The following is a 22,590-nucleotide window of genomic DNA, read 5'->3' on the forward strand; positions in this document are numbered from 1 at the left end:
CAAGTACAGATTGGGGAGCATAGCGAACGGACACGTCGCTTTCTCACGACACTCGGCAGAGGGTGTGGCTGTGCGCGATACCTGGCTGGGCGCCCCGTAGCTGCGCCTACGAGGAACGAAGACAAATGCGCTTTCACAGTACGGGCAATTAAAACGGCGAGAATAGAAACGGTGGCGGAGGACGCGGAAATAAAAGTATCTGCAGTAGTGGGTGCGCCGAACGAACGAGACCGGTGTGTGAATGCTACACACACACACACACACACACCCACGCACACGCACACACACACACACACACACACACACACACATGGTCGTCGCATTAGGGTCAATGCCGTAGACAACTGCACTCCCTCCCTCCCTCCCTCACTCACTCACTCACTCACTCCCTCACTCACTCACTCACTCACTCACTCACTCACTCACTCACTCACTCACTCACTCACTCACTCACTCACTCACTCACTCACTCACTCACTCACTCACTCACTCACTCACTCACTCACTCACTCACAATCAGTCGTCCCCGGGAGTACGCTTTGGTCATATACCCCTATTTCTAATAGTAGAGGTAGCTTACTACTTCGTTCATTACTTCGGAGAGTCTGCAGAATGCTCTCCAGCCCATAGTGATTGTACGCCTAATTTCCTTCTCGTGCGTTGGATCGCCACTCACAACTTTCCCAAGATTGTAATATCCATCCACCTGTTTTGGTATTTCCCAAGGGAGCGCTTTCGCCTTGTATATTAACAGTACTTCAGGCGTACCCAGATTTACCTTTAACCCTACGACCAAGCTTTCCGAGTGCCGTTCGTGAAGCATCTTTAGCAGGTCTTCTCCCAAATCACTGAAAGAGACGACGTCATCCAGAAATCTCAAGTTGCTCAAACATCCTCCAGTTACTAGTATCCCTGACTTCTCCATATTAATAGCCTTAATATATGCTCTATACATGGTGTATATGATTTCGGTGAGGTGGTGCCTTCTTGTTTTATGTTCTTTCTAATACGGGACCTTTTATCCTTCTATGAAGCGTTATTGTGCCGGTACATTTCTTGCATATATCTCTTTAGGAACCATATATGCTAATGACACCTAAACTCCCTGTTATCTCAGTGCTTCTACAATTGCAGCAGGGGTGTCTATTGAATCAATGAGATTTTTTCGTAATCTATGAGTTTCGCAGCATCTGCTGTAAGACGAATGCATACATCCACAGCAACACCCCTTCAGTAGTGTCCGCATAACCATGCACTACCCTTTGGCAGCGCAAAGTCACTGGGGGATAGCGTAAAATGTTGGTTGTATTTTCTGTATTTAAGGAGCGTCAATTGATGGGTTGGGTAAGTGACGCATTTTATTAAGTATTGGTGGCCTGATATGAAAATTAACACTCTGAAGCTGCACCTTAAGCAAGAGCTATCGCTCGCAACTATAGCCCTGTAGCGACCGGCCCGCCATGGTTCCGCCACGCCGGAGACGACGTAGAAGGCGGGAGCTCCTCACGTGGCGCACGCCCACGTGCGCTCTTTTTGCTACAGCTACTGCGCGAAGGTCGTCCCGGGTGCCTCGTGCTGGAGGAGTTTTTTTTTCTTGGAATTTTCTTGCTAATGCCAACGAACGAAGCTCAAGCTGTTAAAATATAGAAAAAAATGCAATTGACGGCAAGCAAACGTCACGCATTTCATTCACTTGAAACAGACTTCAGCCGTCATGTATCTCCTAGCGCCTTCTCGAGTTGAGATATGGCGGAGACGCGCGTGAATCGGGGCACCCCCAGTTGAGAAGTCGAAAAGCTGTGTGGCGCCCTCTGCAGGCCGTGAGCCCTGCCTATAAAGACACGTTCTGAAAGAAGGCACGGGTCGTCCCGAACGCATTCCCATCCCCGCACTGAGAGATTTCGACGCGCTCCGTTCCGATTTCCGCGGCGGCCGCTTTTCTGATGGAGGCGAAAAGCAAAAATGCCCGTGTGTACGAGATTTCGCCGGAATTTAAGGATCCCCAGATGGTCAAAATTTAATTTAATCCGGAGCCCTCCACTACGGCGCGCCTCATCACCTGCGCAGCGTCGGCGCGTTAAACCCTACAATCAATCAATAAACCAATAAATCACGTTCTGATTTCCCGGTTGCACGCTGAAAATAATTATTTCTACAACAACGCTATTCGCAAGGGACGTGCACTTTACAAGGATGCAGTCATCTCCGATGCGATTGCAATGTCGGACGATTCGGTAGGTATATACGCCATGCGTTTGCTGCCAAAACAACATTTCAACAGAGCAACATTTAAATTTTTAGCTTATCAAAAGTGTCAGCAATTCTTTAGAGCACCCGCGCGAATCGGAGGGTCAGATATATCGAGACACTGTTATGAATTTTTTCGACGTGCTGAAATAATTCCACGTATCAAGCATGCCGCTGCGCATGAGGTCTAAAACATCGCTCAGATGCACAGTAAAAGCGCCAGCAGCATTCATTAGCGACTTATCACAGCCACGCGATACGTTTCTCCTTACACAGCCGTTATCTTCTAAACGAGGCCGCGCACCCGATGACTGGTGCAGACTGAAATTGCCTGCCTAAGCACGCCTGAGTGCACAACGGCACGCAGATTTAATTGGTAGATTTAAACGAAAAGAGAGTATATATGGAACTCGCACGTGCCGTTGTCGTCGCGCTCGCACGGTCAGAGATAAAACGGGCGCTACCAACTGGGGTGAAACATTTTAGGTGCGGAGCACCTTAGGACCGCACAATGTCCGTCCGCGTCCGTGCGACAGCAGGATTCGAGCCTGTGTCTCGTAGAGCAGACAGAGTTAGTGTCAGTCGTCCTACCCACTGGTCTACGACCGGGAGTTAGAACGCGAGAGTCAAACAGCTTACTCCCTCTCCTGTAACGGTGCGGAGAACCTCCCAATGTCCGTCCGCGTCCATTCGTGCGCACACCTCCATTAAGCGAAAATCAAGCGAAATTCGATTTGAGCCGTGAGTTGCAGTTTCATTTAGGGAATAATCAAGGTGCAACTCACGGCTCAAATCGAATGACGGTCGGGGCGCAAATCGGATGTCATTTCGAGTCCCCGTACTCCGCACACTCGCCATCATCCACGGAGTGGAGTTGCTGCCATTTTTTTAATTACTGTCGAGCATCCTGCGATATCGTGGATCAGTGGCTAAAGCGTCGTGCTGCTGAGCTCAAGAACGTGGGTTCGTTCCCGGCCGTTGGGGCTGCTTTTGTGATGGAGGCAAAAAGCGAGAACACTCGAGTATGTGTCGGGATTCCAGCACACGTTTAGGATCTCCGGGTGATCAAAATTAATCCGGAGCCTTCCACTACGCGCGCCTCATAGCCCAGGTGTAGCTTCGGTGCGTGAAACCCCACAATCAGGGATGCCAGGTTCTCGAGAGCAGCCCGCCAAATTTTTTAGCCACTTAGCCCAAAAGCAGCCCGATGTCGAACCACAGGAATAGCCCAAATAGCCAAACCAGAAACGTTCACGCCATTCATTTCAAACGTCTATTCCGATGCCTGCTGCGAATAGTTGCGTATATTTACAGAATTAGTGAAAGTTATTAACGAACCATCACTCGTTTGGAGCACAAACAGCTGCACTTGAATACACTGAGGTTGGGTTGAACCGCTCCAAAAAGATCTCGCATCGTGTGAAGTCCTTACAATACTTGCTGTTTCGCCTTACTCCGAACTTTACATGCGCGATGTTCGCAAACGTCTCAAGGGACATCCTCTTTCGCAAGTAAGATTTTGTTATGGTTACTTGAGTAAAATCTCGTTGAACCGCTGCATTCAAACTGGCAGCGTGGGCAGTTAAGTGGCTATAGTTGCGACAGCGGTGAAAACATTCGACACCAGCGCTGTATTTGGCACTCAGGACATCCTTCTACAAAAGAGTGACGGGTTCGTCACGAAGGTCATCAAGCTTACATTGCAGCAAGCAATATTCTGACTCCCTTGCATAAATATCTGACTCCGAAATGAACTTCCCTGAAGCCTTGAATTACCGTCAAATTACCTTTTCAGTGATTAATGGCATAATCTGTTATAAGATTCCGTATGTAGCAGACAGAACGATGACCGGGGATTAGGCGGAACGATGACATATCCTTTGTGACGCACACTTCCGTGATAGTTATCGCAAAATGTATTCTAGTGATCCGAGCAATAATGCAATGACTGCGCGTGAACAAAACGTTGCTGCTAACAAAATTGTGGCTTACAACCTCCAGAAGGTGACAGCTAACAAATTATTCTAGGTCACAAACCAAATAAGCGAATTCATTGGTAGCATTTAAGTAGCTGCTGTAGGATTTTTTTATGCTACACCGCTGGTATTAAAGGCCGCTATTTGACCGCGCCACTAAGCAGTCCCTACTTTAGGGTTTGCCGGTTAGCGTGATGGGCGATTTCATAGCGAGGATTTCGATTTCAACAAAAAAGGAAAGGGTGTAAAACATATCCCACCGTCATCTCTCTTGGCGGTGGCTTTATGTGGTTCCTAAGACAACATAAGGTCTAGGCGGGGAAGTAGTTGGTAAATGGGGGGACAGCAGTACTTTGAATTTTTGTTTGGATTTTGTTGTTATTGTCGTTTTAAATTATTGACTGTTCTCACTTTCACTTATCCGATAATTCCACGCATCGAAGCGGTTTGCGAACCGGTATTTTTTTCGGTTCGACATTTATATATATATATATATATATATATATATATATATATATATATATATATATATATATATATATATATATATATATATATATATATATATATATATATATATATATATATATATATATATATATATATATATATGTATATATATATATATATATATATATATATATATATATATATATATAAGGTTAGTAGAGACAGAGACACACGAGAAAGACGTAGAAAATATAAATAAGTTTACTGACGTTTCAGCAAGAAGTCCTCTTCCTGAAACGTCAGTAATCTTATTTATATTTTCTACGTCTCTCTTCCTGAAACGTCCGTAAACTTATTTATATTTTCTACGTCTTTCTCGTATGTCTCTGTCTCTACTAACCTTATTTTTTCGCGCTCTGTGTGAGTTTTTATCTTTTGCAGACTATATATATATTTATACATAACAGTACAGTGCTTGGCAGTGCTGATCCATCACTGAACCGCAGCGATGGCTCGATAGCTCAGAGGTACAGCACTCGCCTCGTATGCGGGAGGTACCGGGTTCGAATCCTGATACCGCCGGGTACCCACCGGGTTCTTTAACGGGTACGGGCGGCCCTGGTCGAGTGTGAACCCCTGAAAGGAGAATTCACTTCTGGAAAGCTGCCCTTACCCTTGCGGGGGGCCCCTGACCCTTGTACATCTGACGGGGCCCCCGGCCCTCATGCTGCGTTGCGCCATTGCCGGGGGTGAAAGAGTCTGGCGGCATGTCCTGCCACAGGTGGTTGCGAGTTGAGCGTCCACCATGGCTGTGGAAGGCACCATGTGCATTCGTGTGTCTTGGTGGCGGCGGGCACCTACCGGTAAAATAGGCACAAGCGACTCCCCAGACTGGCGCTCGGCCCTTGTGTGGGACTACAACGCTTGGTAAATTCACACGGCTTGCACGGGAATTTTTTTTAGAGCCACCCTGAAAAACATAACTTTATTACGACGTTTCAGGTGGGGTCCAGCCTTTTTCCAGTGGAGTACAACGTTCGAATACAGACTATATAAAGGGTTCGTAAGGAACGATGCAAGCTCGTCGAAGCTAGGGAGCCTACATGTCCGCGCCCCCCGAGGAGCGCACATTTGGCGCCCCAGTGGAAGCATGCTTTCAAAAGGTACTGCAACAAAAAAAGGGGGCGGGGTAGTAAAGAAGCTGTACCTTTTAAAAGGGACCAGGCAGTGTGCCCATCCTGCGGCCGAAGAAAAATTGTCGCCACTGCGCTGAGAGTGAAATGAAGAGCGCTGCAACCGAAGGAGCGCTTGTCTGCAATATATAGCCATGGTATATAATGCAATATAACAACGTTACATAACCCCGCAATATGTAAGCGCGCACACACACACACACACACACACACACACACACACACCTATATATATATATATATATATATATATATATATATATATATATATATATATATATATATATATATATATATATATATATATATATATATATATATATATATATATATATTGTCGCGAAGCGGAGATCTCTTGATGTTTTCTGGTTGTTTTTTAAGTTCTGCCCACAGCCAGGGCTCTTCCTCCAAAATGTTGTGTGCGAAAGCGCTTCGGACGCGGCTGGGCGGTGGCCCCCTGTTTTTCTGAGAAACGGCTCCGGCACGTGTGTCGGCCCGTCGGCCGACCGGGAGACGACGGCTGTTGGGGGAAGCGAACCCTCACCTCGGCCTCTGTTACCGCACGCCCTGGCGTCTCCGACCCCCCGTTGAGCGCCTACGCGGGCCGCTGTGTTCTTCCGAAGACCTTCCCTTTTCCCCTGTTTACTTTAGTGCGTTTTGTCTAACTACTTGCTCTACGCCCGTAATTCTCCAAGTGCGCGTTTTCGAGTCGAAACCTTGTGTCTGTGTTTTTGGTCTTTTCACTTTGGCGGGGACATGTCTGATTGGAGCTAAGAAGCGTCTTCCTGATTGGCTGCGGATGTGCCTTAGACTTGCTCCCGGTAGTCCGCACACGCTAGGATGCGCTTTTTCCCCCAATGCGTCCCCCCAAGGCAAATATAACGCGGCCCCTCTGGCTATTGAACGGGGGAGAGCGAGCAACACCAGGAGAGCCGCTTGCTGCCGATCGTCGGGGCCAGACGCCGGGAGCCCTTCGCCCGCCAACCATGTTTCGTTGAGTACTCTGAATCTTCTGACTGCCTTTTAAATGCAGAGCATTTCAGTAACTCACGATGTCACCCGCGTTGGCGTCCGTAGTCCGCATCGCTCCCCGTCGGTCTGGCATTGGATTGGATTCGATTGGATTGGATTGGCTTGGATTGGATTGGCTTGGATTGGATTGGTTTGGATTTGGATTGGATTGGATTAAAGTGGATTGTGTTGGATTGTGTTGCGTCATAGCCGCTCCACGTTGCGTCATAGCCGCGGCAGGGGGTTCACGGCACGTTTCACGTTTCACCATCGACTTCATCGACAATGTCTACGCGGGAAGAGAAGGCGGCTCGGCGGCGTGCTGCGGATGCTGAGCGCAAGCGCCGCAAGCGAGCCGCCGACGCCGAACTTCGCCAGCGAGAAGCCGCAGCCATTCGTGAACGTCGGGCGGCGATGCGGGAGGGAAAACAAGCACAAAAAGAACAGAACTCCTGCTGGCGCAGTTTCAGGCAGGGGGCGCGCGAGCACTGCGAAGGCGGGAAATTTGAAATGCGTCGGGTGGTAGCAGTGAGCGGATAACGGCGCTACAGCCCATTATGGCGAATCAGTGCTCTGCATTTCCAACAGTTTTCACGTAGAGTGGAACGGCTGTAACTTTGTTTCATCTATGTAATAAGTGTAACTGTTTGACGTTTGTATGTGCTAATTGCATCAATGTTACAAGTAAACTAAACAAGTTAACCTTTTAAAACCTCTTCGACGTCTCGAACCCACGCCTTTCGAAAAGGCGTGGGTTCGGTCCCCACTCTGGGCGCGTGTTTTTCTTTCTTTCTTTCTTCTGTATATTTAAAAAAAATGTTTACTTCATTAACCGTAGTGAAAAAGAAAAGAGCCTAACCACACCCCTATGCCTCCTTTGGCGTTGTAGACTGCTGACCTATCTCCCTGTATATATATATATATATATATATATATATATATATATATATATATATATATATATATATATATATATAAGGCAGAAAATAATAGTTGGCAGTCAAGAAAACCTCGGAAAGCAAAGGGGAGGTTGTGGTGGGTCATAGAAAGAGATGAAGAATTTTTTGAGTCGAAAAGAAAGTGATGAAAAAATGCCCGCCGGGTGGGATTTTCTTGACTGCCAACCATTATTTTCTGTCTTATTTTCACGGAGCCCCTCATTTCCTATACATATATATATATATATACATATATATATATATATATATATATATATATATATATATATATATATATATATATATATATATATATATATATATATATATATATATATATATATATATATATATATATATATATATATATATATATTAGACAGAAAATAGGAGTTGGCAGTCAAGAAAACCTCGTTAAGCAAAGGGGATGATGTGGTAGGTCATTGAAACAGTTAAGAATTTGGAAAGAAAGAAAGAGAAGAAAAAATTTCCGCCAGGTGGGATCCGAACCCACGACCTCCAGAATACCGGTCTGGTGCGATAACCACTACGCTACCGGCGGGGCGATTTTCCCCTCCACTTTCTGGGGTATTGATGTTAAGGTAATTTTGTTTCCTGTGCTTGGGGGTGGTAGCCAGCGCCACTCGGACTACTCGGGGTGAAGGGGACCTTGTTTTTAACCCCCGGGCCGTGACTCGAGTGTCTACGACATGTCAAGAGTGGTCGACCAGCGTTAAACCCGCTTAAGCTTCCTATGCCACGAAGAATGCCAGAACAGAGGCCCTCGCTATGCATGTAGCGAATCAGAATGGGAAATGAGGGGCTCGTTGAAAATAAGACAGAAAGAAGGAGTTGGCAGCCACATCCTCCCCTTTTCTTTCCGAGGTCTTCTTGACTGCCAATTCTTATTTCTGTCTTATTTTCAACGAGCCCCTCATTTACTATTCTGATTCGCTACATGCATAGCGAGGGCCTCTGTTCTGGCAGTCTTGGTGCCATAGGGAGCTTAAGAGGGTTCAACGCTGGTCGACCACTCTCGACATGTCGTAGACGCTGGAGTCACGGCCCGGGGGTTAAAAAGAAAGTCGTCCCCTTCACCCCGAGTGGCGCTGGCTACCACCCCCAAGCGCAGGAAACAAAAACACCTGAACATAAATACCCCAGAAAGTGGAGGCTAAAGTAGCCCCGCCGGTAGCGTAGTGGTTATCGCACCAGACCGGTATTCTGGAGGTCGTGGGTTCGGATCCCACCTGGCGGGCATTTTTTCTCGACTTTCTTATTTTCCAAATTCTTTATCTTGAGCTACTACATCCTCCCCTTTGATTTCCGAGGTCTTCTTGACTGCCAATTCTTATTTCTGTCTTATTTTCAACGAGCCCCTCATTTCCCATTCTGATTCGCTATATATATATATATATATATATATATATATATATATATATATATATATATATATATATATATATATATATATATATATATATATATATATATATATATATATAGTTTTCTTCTTATCAGGTGCTCGTTGAGTGAACACCGAAACGAAAGATAGCAGTAAAGGACTCCAAGGAAGGCATTGATGAAGGAGTTTATCATTTCAAAGACAGGAGCGCCGCGGGCGAATGCTCTTGTATTTTTCTATGCGTATTTCTCGTTACATCAATCATACATGCATTTTTAATAAAAAAACGCTGAAAATATCACTTATGTATTGATGTATTGAATAAGATAAGCGAAATGTTTTGTTTGAACATTGCTATCGGACCGGTAGCAAGTATGTACCGGACTGGTAGCCAAGTCCGGTAGCAAGTATGAACATTGCTACCGGACTTAGATGTTTACAAATGGCTGTTGGTATATAAACGTATCGTTCAACGTGTGCGTTAGCTTTGGCCAAGCGGCTGAATCGAGAGAGAGTCGAAAACTTTCCCCTCTGCCGATGTTGTGCCCTGCGTGGTACAATTAGTTACAACTTGTACGTAGGGCAGCGGCAGCCATTTCTGAATGGTTTTTGTGTGTGTTTCCCTTTTGTAATGTGTATTTTTACTTCACGCATAGTTACATCGAGGAGTGTTATGTATCTGCTTCGATGGACAAATAAATCCATTTACATACATACATACATACATACATACATACATACATACATACATACTTACATACATACATACATACAGACAGACAGACAGACAGACCCCTCCCCGCACACACACACACACACGCCCACTCACTCACTCACTCACGCACTCACTCACTCACTCACTCACTCACTCACTCACTCACTCACTCACTCACTCACTCACTCACTCACTCACTCACTCACTCACTCACTCACTCACTCACTCACTCACTCACTCACTCACTCCGTGGTGTTCTTATGTTAATGTAATTGTGTCCAGGCTTGGAGGTGTTAGCCAACGCCGCACCGGCAATAGGTGTGAAGGAGACCTTTTTACCTTTTGTGTCGTGAGCCGAGCGTCCACTACTCGTCAGGGGCAGCCCACTAGCGGGTAACCCTGTTACGGTACCTGTGTCACCAAGGGGGCTAGAATCGAGGCCCTTGCTATGCCTGTAGCTAACTATGACTGGGTGTGAGGAGCTCGTTGAGAGAGAGAGAGAGAGAGAGAGAGAGAGAGAGAGAGAGAGAGAGAGAGAGAGAGAGAGAGAGAGAGAGAGAGAGAGAGAGAGAGAGAGAGAGAGAGAGAGAGCCCAACAAGAAAAAAGTGGATCTATTCATCCTGCTGGCAAAGCGCGTGCCGTCCGAAGTTGATGGTGCGCTCTGACGGACGCGAACTGCCTTTTCTTTTTTTGACAGCCTTTGTGCTTTCATTCACCCATTATCTGCCTTCCTGAGTCCTTTGATTTAAATTTTCGCCCGTTGTATGCACTTTCCTTCGCCTGTCTGGCGGTGACACAGTTTCCGACAGTGCGCCTCAATTTATGTCAATGCCTCGCGCTCATAATAAGGGCCGAACGCTTCTGCCGGCGCCGGGGGAACAACCGATGCTGCATTGCGCGCACATCCTCCCCAGACTGACGCATTGTGGCGCCATTGGCGTCGGCGACCTTGAGTTGGCGTTATTGTTGCGGCAGACGAGTCGACGTTCGCGCTGCGAAACAATCGGCCCGCGCTCTTTAGGGACACATCATTGTTTTTCTCGCCCCTTGCGAAGAGCCTTGAGCTGCGCGCTGTGCCCCTGCCGCGACTTTCGCTCTACGGCGTCCCGGACTCGGTCGCCATGTTTTCTCCTTTCGCGCTATTCTTGTTTTCACTTGCTCTCTACGGGCGAGTGCAGGCCGATTTTGCCGGCATTAGGTAGTATGTACGTGTCTCATGTGAGCCCGCAATTTCGCCTCCAATCTCCAGGCAAAAAGCTTGAAGTCATGGTTTAAACAGGCGCCGATGCGCATCCCAGGTCGAGAATTCTAAAAAGAAAGCTTTCAGTGGTTTTAGCAACAATATTTTTTAGCTTTGTGACATCCTTAGTCCATGCACTAGAATGCCCCACTTGCTATACGCGTCAGATGCTTGTTTGACTGGTGACTTCCGTGAGACTTGGTCGGGCATTCCTGCGTGGGCGATTCTCTAGGAGTGTCTGGTCCGGACCTCCTCCATTGTACACAAATTCGCCAAATTTAACAAAGATAGCATTTCTGGGCATGTTGGCAAATCATTACTAGAGTACGATTACGCGAAACGACCCGAACTTGAGAGAGAAGGGACGCACACAGCGCCACAGTTTTCCGCAGTTTTGCGCTTGAGATCGACTTCACGCAAGGATTCGGTGGTGCTTAGCCAGATATCAGGTGATTTGGGAATGTCTACCGGTCTGGCACAGCGCATGTTCAGTTATACGAGGCACTTAGAACACGCCATACATCCTCATGCTGGCTAAGTTCTCCTTATGCTATCTACGGAGTGGCTTGCTCGAAATCAGACTCTGGTCACTCTTTCTTTAATTTATGCGAAAAAAAAGAACGAAGACTTTCATGCAAACGAAGTTTTCGGCACGTCTAACAATCTTACTTATTCCATAGCCCTGAACTTACGGTGCGCACCATACCCCAGGTGTATCTTGTCGTGCTGAGCAGCAGTTAGATCAGTTTTATTTTTCTATAGCGCATAATAGTTACAAAATACGCATTTGGTAAATCGGGCGCAAGGACCGAAGCACTGCTCTGGAGTGCGGACAGGAAGAGAGCCCAGCATTGGAAGCACTCCTCAATAAGGCCACGTGTGCCCATCCTGCGGCCGGAGAAAAATGGTCGCCACTGCGCTGAGAGTGAAATTATAAGAGCGCTGCAACCGAAGGGGCGCTTGTCTGCAATATATAGCCATGGTATATAATGCAATATAACCACGTTACATAACCACGCAATATGTAAGCCACATAACATAGAGATGTATGACGTTTTGTCAGCTACAGTAACATACTGTTTCATACTGAGGAATGGATCTATGTCGTAAAAAAACATGAGTGTACCGTAATGTGGCTTGCAATTTAGTAAGAAGTTTCTTATGGCCTATTTCGTCAAACGCCTTCATAGAGACTAAAAAATATATTGACCTGCCCCTTTGGTCAAGTCAGGTCAGGCTTTGAAGAAATAGTGCATCGTATCCACAAGCCGCCTACCTGTCGAGAGACCCAAACTAAATTCATGATGATTTTGGTTGGAAAATACAAACACACACACACACACAAACGTATGTGAACAAAAAATTGCCGAGCACGCATTCTAACAATGCGCTCTAATGTGCTGTAAGTGCGTGTCACCACGGTATTAAGAAAGGTTTTTCTTGTGATACGCAGCTATTTTAATTCACCACGCACTTACACAATAACATGTACAATAACTCGGAAACTGATTGTATCTTTCTGGATTTTTCCAAAGCTTTTGATCCTGTAGTGCACTGCCGTTTAATCTCTAAGTTATCCGCCCTTCGATTAGATTCTTCAACCCTATCATGCCTCCGTAAATTCCTTTCCATGCGTGAACAGTTTACAGTAGTTAATGGTTATACTTCACCACTTTCCCCTGCAACTTCGGGTGTGCCTCAAGGGAGCGTTCTCGGTCCCTTACTTTTTTAAATATATATTAATGACTTGCCCTCCTGCGTAACATCTTGCTTGCGACTTTTTGCTGACGACTGCATAATTTACCGGCAAATAAATAACCATAGTGACCACGTAACAATTCAAAAGGATCTAAATGCTATCTGCGATTTATTTATTTATTTGTTTAAAAATACCTTACAGGCCCTTGTTGCAGGACATTGTGTAAGGGGGTAACAAAGGGTGAGTGTCGCGACAGAACAGTAAGGGAACATCAAACTTTGAATGAACTTTGAATGAACGGAACAGCAAATAACACGATATATGTCACTAAAGAGAAAAAGAAGAGAATGTACAAAAAAAAGTCATTTGAAGTGACACATGGGAACATTGCAGGTGGGAAGGAATGCAAATATGCGCAATACAACTTAGTAAAAAACACCTAGTACACACGTAGTTAAAAATATTCTATAACAAAGCGCAGAAAGCAACTTGTTCTTGTTTCGAAAACACAGGATAATAAAGGGCGATAACAGAGTTTTACTTGTGTGTATAAGGACATTAAAAACTACAAAAATGCAGCGGTCACAAAGTGTGAAGTGGTAAGAAAAAGAAAGAAAAAGAAGAGCGCGTGCTGTTTGGTGAAATACGTGGCAAATATCTCTGAACTTAACTAAATGCCAAACAATTTCCTTCAGCCGAAAACGCGTTAACTCAAACTTATCGTACTTCCCGAAAAATCATGTAATTACTGAGGCTTTAACATATAAATACCTAGGCGTGATTTTAACGGCAAACCTTTCATGTTCCACCCTGGCTAAGGCGTTGCGCTGCTGAGCACGAGGTCGCGGGTTCGATTCCCGGCCGCGGCGGCCGCTTTTCTGATGGAGGCGAAAGGCAAAAACGCCCGTGTGTACGAGATTTCGGCGCACTTTAAAGACCCCCAGGTGGTCAAAATTAATCCGGAGCCCTCCACTACGGCGCGCCTCATCGCCTGCGTTGCGTCGGCGCGTTAAACCCCACAACCAACCAACCAATTCATGTTCCACCCACATTAAGGCTTATGGGCTAAAGCTTCACGATCATTGGGTTACTTACGTCGTATATGCATGCAGCTCCGCCTAACATTCGTCAACTAGCCTATAAAACTATTGTATTACCACAGTTAGAGTTCACTTCTTCCGTTTGGTTCCCCTACCAAAATTATTTAATTGACAAAATAGAAGCAGTACAAAATCGTGCAGCACGGTTTATATCCAGGTCGTATGACCTCGGCACGAGCATAACATTAATAAAACACGATATTTCACTAGAACCATAGCAGCTGCGCCGGCAAATCGCTCTCCCGTGCGTTTTTCACAAATACATTCATGGCACTAGACATGCCACATTACGCACTATAACCCTTGTTTCCACGTCACGCAGATTATTCAACCAACGTAGCTTCGCCCGCAACTACGGCACCACGAACGTATTTAATTCATCCGCTCTGTCACGTGCGCTTGTGGAACGATTTTTCCGATACCATCGCGTCGCTCACTAACACGGAAATATTCTGTCATCACTTGCAGATCTATATTTCAATTTAAACAGGAATGGTAGAGTTCGCTTCCGTGAACGCATCTTAATTTTTTTTAGAACATACATGAAGCCCCCACTCTTTTTTTCCAAGTTTTTCCATTGCGTTTTACTTGATGTTATTATTCCTTGTATAAATTCTCTGGATGTTACGATGATGTGGTTATTACGTTTCTTTTGCACTACTTGACTTGCTGACGTATGTATCATAACATATGACTAGTTATTGTATAACTTTCGTCCGTTATTTTGTTATAATTTCCACTACGAGCACCCCTTACCCAATGCCCTGCTGGGCCTGTAAGGTGTTTTGAATAAATGAATAAATAAATAAATAAATAAATAAATAAATAAATAAATAAATAAATAAATAAATAAAAAATACAAATAAATAAATAAATAAATAAATAAATAAATAAATAAATAAATAAATAAATAAATAAATAATACTTACAGGACGTAGACGTTAGGGCTTCCGGTCCATAGTTAGAGGGAGAGTTTTGGAACTATTTTACGCAGTTTCCTATCGTCGGTAATAGAGATGATACTTCGCAATAGTCGTTAGATTTTATTGTTGCTGGTTTAAACGGCTCGACGAGGTTGCTATCCTGATGTCTGGACTGGTTCGGAACCAGATTCGCTCATTCAGCTGGGTGGGATGAATCTCGCGGCGCTTGCCAGATACCATCGTACACGCACAACTAAATGTCGCATATGGAGACCGCTTGACCCTTTTTTTCGCGGTCACTTTCAGGATACCCACTCTCTTTATTTCAGAGAATAAATCCCGCAGTGGTGATTGCAAACTGCGTCTTTCGGCGGCATTTCTTACCCCTTAGCACATACGATGGACCATAATACAGCAAATCCTGAAGGAGGAGGAGGAGGAGGAGGAGGGATACCTTCAATGATAAGAAGTCAGCCTGGCAGCAAACTGGGCTCTCTGTTCCTTATGGACATGGCAGGGGCGAAAATGGACGAAACAAGCGAAGCACACAAACGCCCACATACGCTAACAAACTCAGATAAGCACACGAAAACTGACAGAAGCAGGAACGCAAACACAGCCCACACAGAGGAAGGTTAAGGCAGACGTGCGAAGAGTTTTGTTCAGGCCGGAGTCACGGAGGAATGACACCAAGGCCCTCACCGCGGCAGTCGAGTGTCATGGACCGATGACGTCGCTAGGTTTCACGCGTGCATCAGCAGGCAGTCCCGAAGTTGTCTCCACAGTTAGCCGTAGTGTATCAAAACGGGGACATACGCACATACATGTTCGATGTCCTTACGAACACAGGAAGCGTTGCAGTGAGGGGAGGTAACTCGACGCGTCTTGTGCAGGTAGTGGTTGGTGAAAGCGACGTTGAGGCGATTGCGGCGAACACCTCATTCGTCACGCTTTCTCAGGCCACACGGCATTTCGAAAGTGCAGGCGGGATCAATTTTATACAGTGGCAGAACAAGTTTTAAGTGCGAAGCACTTTAGGAGCTCGCAATGTACGTGCCGTTGTCTGGAGTTGTCCGTGAGCACATCATTGTAAGCCACCTATTGAGAGCGGCGCACGCTGTAGTACCATCCTCGCGCCATCTGGGAGAGCGCCGCAAACTGCAGTAGCAAAGAGCGGGGATTTCAAAGGGTACAAAATGCAAAAAAAAAGCAAAAACCATAAACTGTCAACGATAATTTGCGGAAGAGCAGTTGCCATTACAGTTGAAACTGCAGTGACTACAGCGAGCTACACGAGAGGACACTGCGGGGCAATGTGTGTATAAGCGCGTTACGGAATCAACCGACGATCATCAGGGGAACGTGCATAGACCTCGCTTTGTCAATTTCAATCTAGCCAAGCTCGAAAAATCACTATCTCTGCACTTCACCGATCACAGGGCAGTGATCGTGAAGGGGAAACGCAACCCTGAACTCGACACAACGTAACACCAATACCGTCAATAAAACACTGTATATAAACACTGCACACAGGTTTGTCCATTCATTAATGCATTTAATGCGCAATAATTCGTGTCCATTCGACCCATTCCAGGCCAATAAAATCACATATCTCCACGCCGTGGACGATGCCGTGGGTGCGAAGTACTGGGACGCGAATTGTCTTTCGTGTAGCGATTATCATTTACAGTGCATTTACTGCACCTCAAAATCATTTAAAACTCAGAGTGCATCAGTACGCACGGACGATGACGCTCATCACACAGGCACTACACAACTTGCATCCCAGTGCTTCGCACCCTCGACATCGTTCACGGCGTGGAGGTGTGTAATTTTTTGTTGTGTCCGTCCATATTGATAGTTGTAACTGCCGCGCATCACGGTCCGCGAGAGAAGCGAGCTGTTTGATCAAGTGGCTATCGGACGTTTGATAAGGAACATCATTTTGTTATAACCACGTATATGCTGTTGTATCCGCAAGTCGTTAATAAGGACTGAAATCTGTTTGTTACAACCGCTTTGTTACAAATGAGCGCGGAAATTCAAACTTAGGCAGGGTCTACCGGGCACAGTCAATGGGCATGCGAAATTTACCTGAGCACCCACTGGACTTTGGAATCACGGTGCAAGTGAAGGGGGGGGGGGGGGTAGGATTAACTATCCTTACCTCACCGTTGAGCGTTCCTGCCTTGCCTATACGCCACTGCACACGCCACAACAGAGGAGTCTGACTCATCAGCTCGGGCAGCCCTAACCGCTGGGTAACCAAGCAAAAAAAAAAAAAAAAAAAGCAAACTGCATATTTACATTTTCCCCTTCCACCCGCCGCGGTAGCTCAATGGCTAAGGCATTGCGCTGCTGAGCACGAGGTCGCGGGCTCAATTCCCGGCCGCGGCGGACGCCTTTCTGATGGAGGAGAAAAGCCAAAACGCCCGTGTGTTCGAGATTTCGGCGCACGTTAAAGATCCTCAGGGGGTCGAAATTAATCCGGAGCCCTCCACTACGGCGCGCCTCATCGCCTGCGTTGCGTCGGCGCGTTAAACATGGTTAAACCCTACAATCAATCAACGGACGCGTCTCAGAACACATTGTATCATACATGGCAGCTGAAATACAATCGCGCAGAGTTTCATCTCAACTGTTACCTCAGGCGGTGCACCATGGTTTTAGGGCGAGTGACATGGCACCATTTCCGCAGCCGTGAACACGGCCGAGGTTCGGGAAATCGTCTTTAAAACGTATTGTAAATGATATTTGCAAGGACAAACCACAACGCGGGTGCCCGCTCAGATCAACGTGTAACCATACCAGGCTTCATTCAGCGAATGATCTGAGCAGCATGCTCTGTCGCAACTAGAAAACGGTGGTAACATAACCTTCAGCCGCCGCGTGGTCACGATGACGATTGCGACGGCACCCTCACCATTTCTTCCGCATCGCGTGAGCAAGATACAGCGCTCGCTGTCACTTCTTCACCAACTGAGGTGGACAAATTTGAGGGTTTTTTACGCTTCGCCCTGAGAGTGTACCGCCATTATTGGAACGTTGAATCTGTAATTATATGCACGCGTTTGTAACACAAAAACCGGCGCAAGAGGCAGATTACTTGGCCTTCACCGATTCAAACTCCCGCTTACAGCGCTTGTTTTAATATACGCGTATTAGAACGCAAGTTGCAGCCGTTTTAAGACGACACTACGCTTATACGACCACACGCGATGGACATGGCGATATCAGTTGCGAACTCTACTTGTTACTTTCGTTTCCTCTCCCCGTTTACAGGATATGTGCGTGAACCCGCATATGACGCCGCGGCCAGATTAAAATCTCACAGCGCCTTGAATGGAATTGCCCGTTTTTCGTACAATGCGCTTATCTAATGGTTAACACCCCGCATTTGGCTAAACACACTGTAGGGCCTCTTATATACCTATCGCTATACAAATGGAATATTTGCTATAGAGGTAATCTAAACTGTGTTGGAGGAACAATAGTCTGGCGAGGTCTCAACAGACCATTATTCCTATATATAGTCTGGGAAGGGGACGGTGGAAGATATCACAAAAGCTATTAATTGTTGTCAAAGAGTCACTAAGAAAAACTAGCCTTATTACCGCATTTGCTTATTCGTTGCGAGGATAATAAACAGGGGGTCAGTCACGCGTTCATTTCGTGTGGTCCGATTCGATGCGACAAGGTAGATGTTAAAAGCCCTGTGATGCCCTGGACACCCCTGCACCCGTTCGACGTCACAGTGTTTTAACAGCGCTTCCTCGGAAAAGCGACAGCTAAGTAACCACTGAAAGAGAGCCTTGTCAGCGAACATTCCAGCAGAGACCTACTGCAGATTGGGAACACAACAGCCGCTGTGGTTACTCTTCAAATCTTTCTCCCGCTCACAAAAAAGGAGGGTTAACAAAACAGCTGCGAGGGAGACCCATTCAACCACAGTCCACACCTGTGCACAAGCAGCAGCGCGAGCGTACGGGGACACCACGTGCGGCCGTGAAACAAGCTACGCGACGTTCATAGCATTTCTCAAACGGTAATTCAGCGAACAACCTGAAAAGAGCACGAACACGGAAGTGCGAACATGAACGCCTGTAAGCACACATAATGTCATGTATTATAGACATACCGAATTTCGCCTAACGCGATTTTTTGTGTGTGTTACGCGGCAGCTACATCACTACCACAGATACTACCACTGCATCAATTAAACTTAAAAGCACCAGTGGGTCTATTTCAACACGCCTGAAAGACCAATTACTGCGACGAACTACCAAAGTAGACCTGTGGCGAGCTCCGCCAAACGATCTCACATGAACAATATGCGGTCTGCGCTCTTGCCATGCAATTATGATATTTTGCCTCGCGTGACGTCACTGCACTGAGAAAACCTCTGTACGTCGGGTTCCGTTTATTTGTCAAATTTGCGACTGTGAAACCTGGTCGTTCATCTGCACTGCAGTGAGGCAAACGCCAAATTTTTTTGTTTAGAGCGGACTTCGAGACCCAAAACCACCGCGCTGTTTTCGATAACGCCAATATGTAAGCTGAGGGGTGGTTTATAGATGGGCGCTGTTGAAATGTACTCCAATAATGTAAACTTACTAAGCTGATATGGGGTTGGTTTAAGTCCCGCACGACTTCAAAAAACAACCGCAATGCTTTTGCACGTTGTGAATTCAGAGTTGCGCGAAAAACTCCGGTTTTAGCAGTTACGTGGTGTTTTTAATTATTAGGTGGCGTTATGAACTGACGAGTGCATAACTTTTAGTGCTCTTTTGAATAGCCCCCTCCGTCCATGCACCCGTCCCGCCTTCCCCTTCTTCCGAAAATAACTACCGTTGTGTACAAAAAGTGCACGCGTTTGTCAAGACACTCCTCGAGCCCTTTTTTTTATCTTACAGAGCGAGAAGTCCACTCGCAGCTCTGGGTGCTAAAGATTTGAACTGTCTCACGGACAGCCCTCAGCCTCTAATATCTCAAGTTTTGCTTTGCAGTGCACATCTACTGTGCTTGAAAGAGGCTGTTCGTCCGAAGGGGAGACAGTGCGGGTCGCACGATGGGGCGGTGCCGTTGAAGTGACCGGTATAGCATTGCAGTCGTTCTCGTGGTGAGATTTTTCGTTCTGTAGTTTCAATTCAGATTGAAGAAAATATAAAACTGGAAAAATGCGATATATGAATAGACAGATCCAGGGCCATAGTCATAATTTTTTTTCGGGGGGGTTATGGATTTTGGGAAGGGGGTAGTTTTTCTGAAAGCAACAGTAAGTATTGCTTACGTGCTGCCTGGAAAAGATTTCGGGAGGGGTTCGAACCTCCAAACCCCCCCTCTGGGTACGGCCCTGGACAGATCGGCATCGGTAAACATGGTGTCTGCTGATGCCGAGTGTCATGCATGGTGCGCACGGATGTGTCTACAGACGCATACTCACACTACCGGTGTTCACACTGGTTCACACCGAATGGACCTGTATCAGCGTGCTTTCTGGCAAGCAAGATCGGTGACATACCGTCTGCGCACTTGGTGCGCTCTCTTATTTTTATTTAATCGCAATTAAATTGCCCCCCCCCCCCCGTGCAACGCAGAATATCGTCTGCTGGCCATCGTTCCAAGAAAGCAGACACAGGAATGTCTGCGGTGCGGCCTGTTTCGGCGATAAAGTGGGCTGCTGTGCCCACTGTACACTCGTTCTTGAGCGGCGTGCGTTTGTTCCCGTCAATCCACGCTTGCGACACATTTTGCGGAGCCAAACCACTCAACGCCGCCTAGGCGTACAAATTTCATCGTGCTTTCTTCCATAGAACAACGATAACAAAGAAAAACACGGCCCTCTTACGTCATGCAGTTTTCAAAAAAAAAAATAAATAAGAGAAAAACTGGCGGGAGCACACAAAACACGCGTTTGTGATTCTCCTTTCGTTTTTGCGTCCACTGTTAGCAGTCTTTCGAAGTTCTCCATTTCTCTTTCTTGTCTCTCTCAGGCGCCTTCTAGAGAACGCCAGCAGTACGCGGCAAGCCGGCAGAAGTAAACTGGGCTGGTCGGAGCAGCCCCGAGTAGCGTAAAAGGAAGAAGAGCGGCGACACAGAACGTGACCCAGACTCACTGCTGAAGACGAAGAAGGGCCGGACGGCGGGAAGTTACAGGAGCTGACGACAGCGGTGACGGCGGCCGGAAAGAGTCTCTCGAGGCGTCGTCGTGTCGTCCTAGACCCCGTTGCAGGGATGCTGCTGCTCCGCGTGCACCGTTTTCACGTGGCCTGACGCCAGTCAGTGCGCGCACAGGCCCTCGGCCGGCCGGTGGACAGGAGGCACGCGCGCTGTCACCCGGTGACGTCGCTGACGCCGAGGCGGCCTTGTCGCAGCAGCCTTCCGGCTTCTCCCGCGGAGATGAGGCGTCGCTTGGCCGCTCACCTGCGCCGATGCGGGAGAGGGAGCAGCCGTTAACGAGCACCGAAATAGGGTCAACGACGATGGGTGGCGGCCCGTCTTTCGAGGAACAACCGCGGCGGCACGAAAGTTAATAAACGGGTCACCCGCTTCACGATTGCGAGCAAAACAGCCGCCGCTCTGCAGACAGACGCCAGCGCCACCCTGAGCAGTTAATTGGGAACTTCAGTACGAGCTTTAGCTCCAGTGGTAGAAAATAAATACAACAATAAAAAGGTGCCACGGCACTTAGACGTGAGCTGACCCCGAGTCACAAGTTAAAGGGAGCAAAATGAGTGTTCCGGCTGTTCTTCTCTTAAGCCTCAAGCTTCTGTAAAACCGCGAGCATCTTGTGGGACAGAAATTGCGGCCCGCGAAAATGTCGCTTACTTGTTAACAATGTTGAATAATAACATGCAGTAAAGAAATGCAAGGCTATGTCCGCTGGCAGCAGAGAAAGCAGAACAAGTTAATGAGGGTTTGTAAACGTCAAACGCGGACACGTTTGCGACTCCTCGGAGAAGTTGCCCTGTGCCGCAGAAAGATTGGGGTTAGTGCGCTGTGGTGACGAGAGAGAGAGAGAGAGAGAGAGAGAGAGAGAGAGAGAGAGAGAGAGAGAGAGAGAGAGACTAATGCCAAAGACAAGTATTGCAGCCCTTCCTTCATAATACCGCTATTAAGTCCTTTTTCCATCTGCCACAAATAGCGAGCGGGACTCTAAACTACATCTACTGTCACTTGTAACGAATGCGAAAGACAAGAGATCATCAGAAAGAATGACAACGTTTAAGTAAAGAGCCCCAGACAGCCAACATCATTCGGCAGCCCCCGTCACGACTGGCTCCCCCCGCATAGCCATACTGCGGACGCAAATTCCAGCATTTTACTTTGACAGGAGCCCTAACAGTTTTCTGTTTTTGGGAGGGAATGGGGATCTTGTTACCTATTTTTTCTAAAAAATGTGTACGCACTTACCCAACTACGCGTAGACCTGAGGAGGACCCCCTCCCCCTCTTACGCACTACCGTAACCCAGGCTGAGATTCAGCGGCGTCTGCAGTTTATTATCACTCATGCAAACACTATGCTGCTGCCCACGCACCCGTGATTTTTTCAAACTGTGCTACAGTCAGTACGTGTTTGTAAGGAGACAGCCTTCTGAATTTTCATTATTCAGACCTTGGCCTCCCGTTCTTATTTTTCTCGATGATGGGGGATGAAAACCGCTTAGAAAGAGCAGTATTTACGGCTGCTT

General features: G+C 46.8%; 1 protein-coding gene and 1 non-coding gene across 2 annotated transcripts in view; both read right to left on the bottom strand.

The window, feature by feature from the left end:
• The window catches only part of LOC144172655 (SH2 domain-containing protein 4A-like), a 488,768-nt gene that overhangs the window by 280,415 nt on the left and 185,763 nt on the right, over nucleotides 1-22,590 (bottom strand). The window contains exon 2 of the mRNA XM_077701295.1: nucleotides 21,015-21,321. The gene's annotated coding sequence lies outside the window, so the exon portion shown is untranslated. The remainder of the gene's footprint in view (nucleotides 1-21,014; nucleotides 21,322-22,590) is intronic.
• Nucleotides 8,305-8,377, bottom strand: Trnat-ggu (transfer RNA threonine (anticodon GGU)). Its single transcript has one exon. It is a non-coding gene; the product is annotated as a tRNA-Thr (tRNA).

The sequence above is a fragment of the Haemaphysalis longicornis genome, unplaced genomic scaffold (genome assembly GCF_048455015.1).
Source record: "Haemaphysalis longicornis isolate Haplotype H1 unplaced genomic scaffold, Haemaphysalis longicornis Haplotype H1 scaffold_25, whole genome shotgun sequence".
NCBI classification, from domain to species: Eukaryota; Metazoa; Arthropoda; class Arachnida; order Ixodida; family Ixodidae; genus Haemaphysalis; species Haemaphysalis longicornis.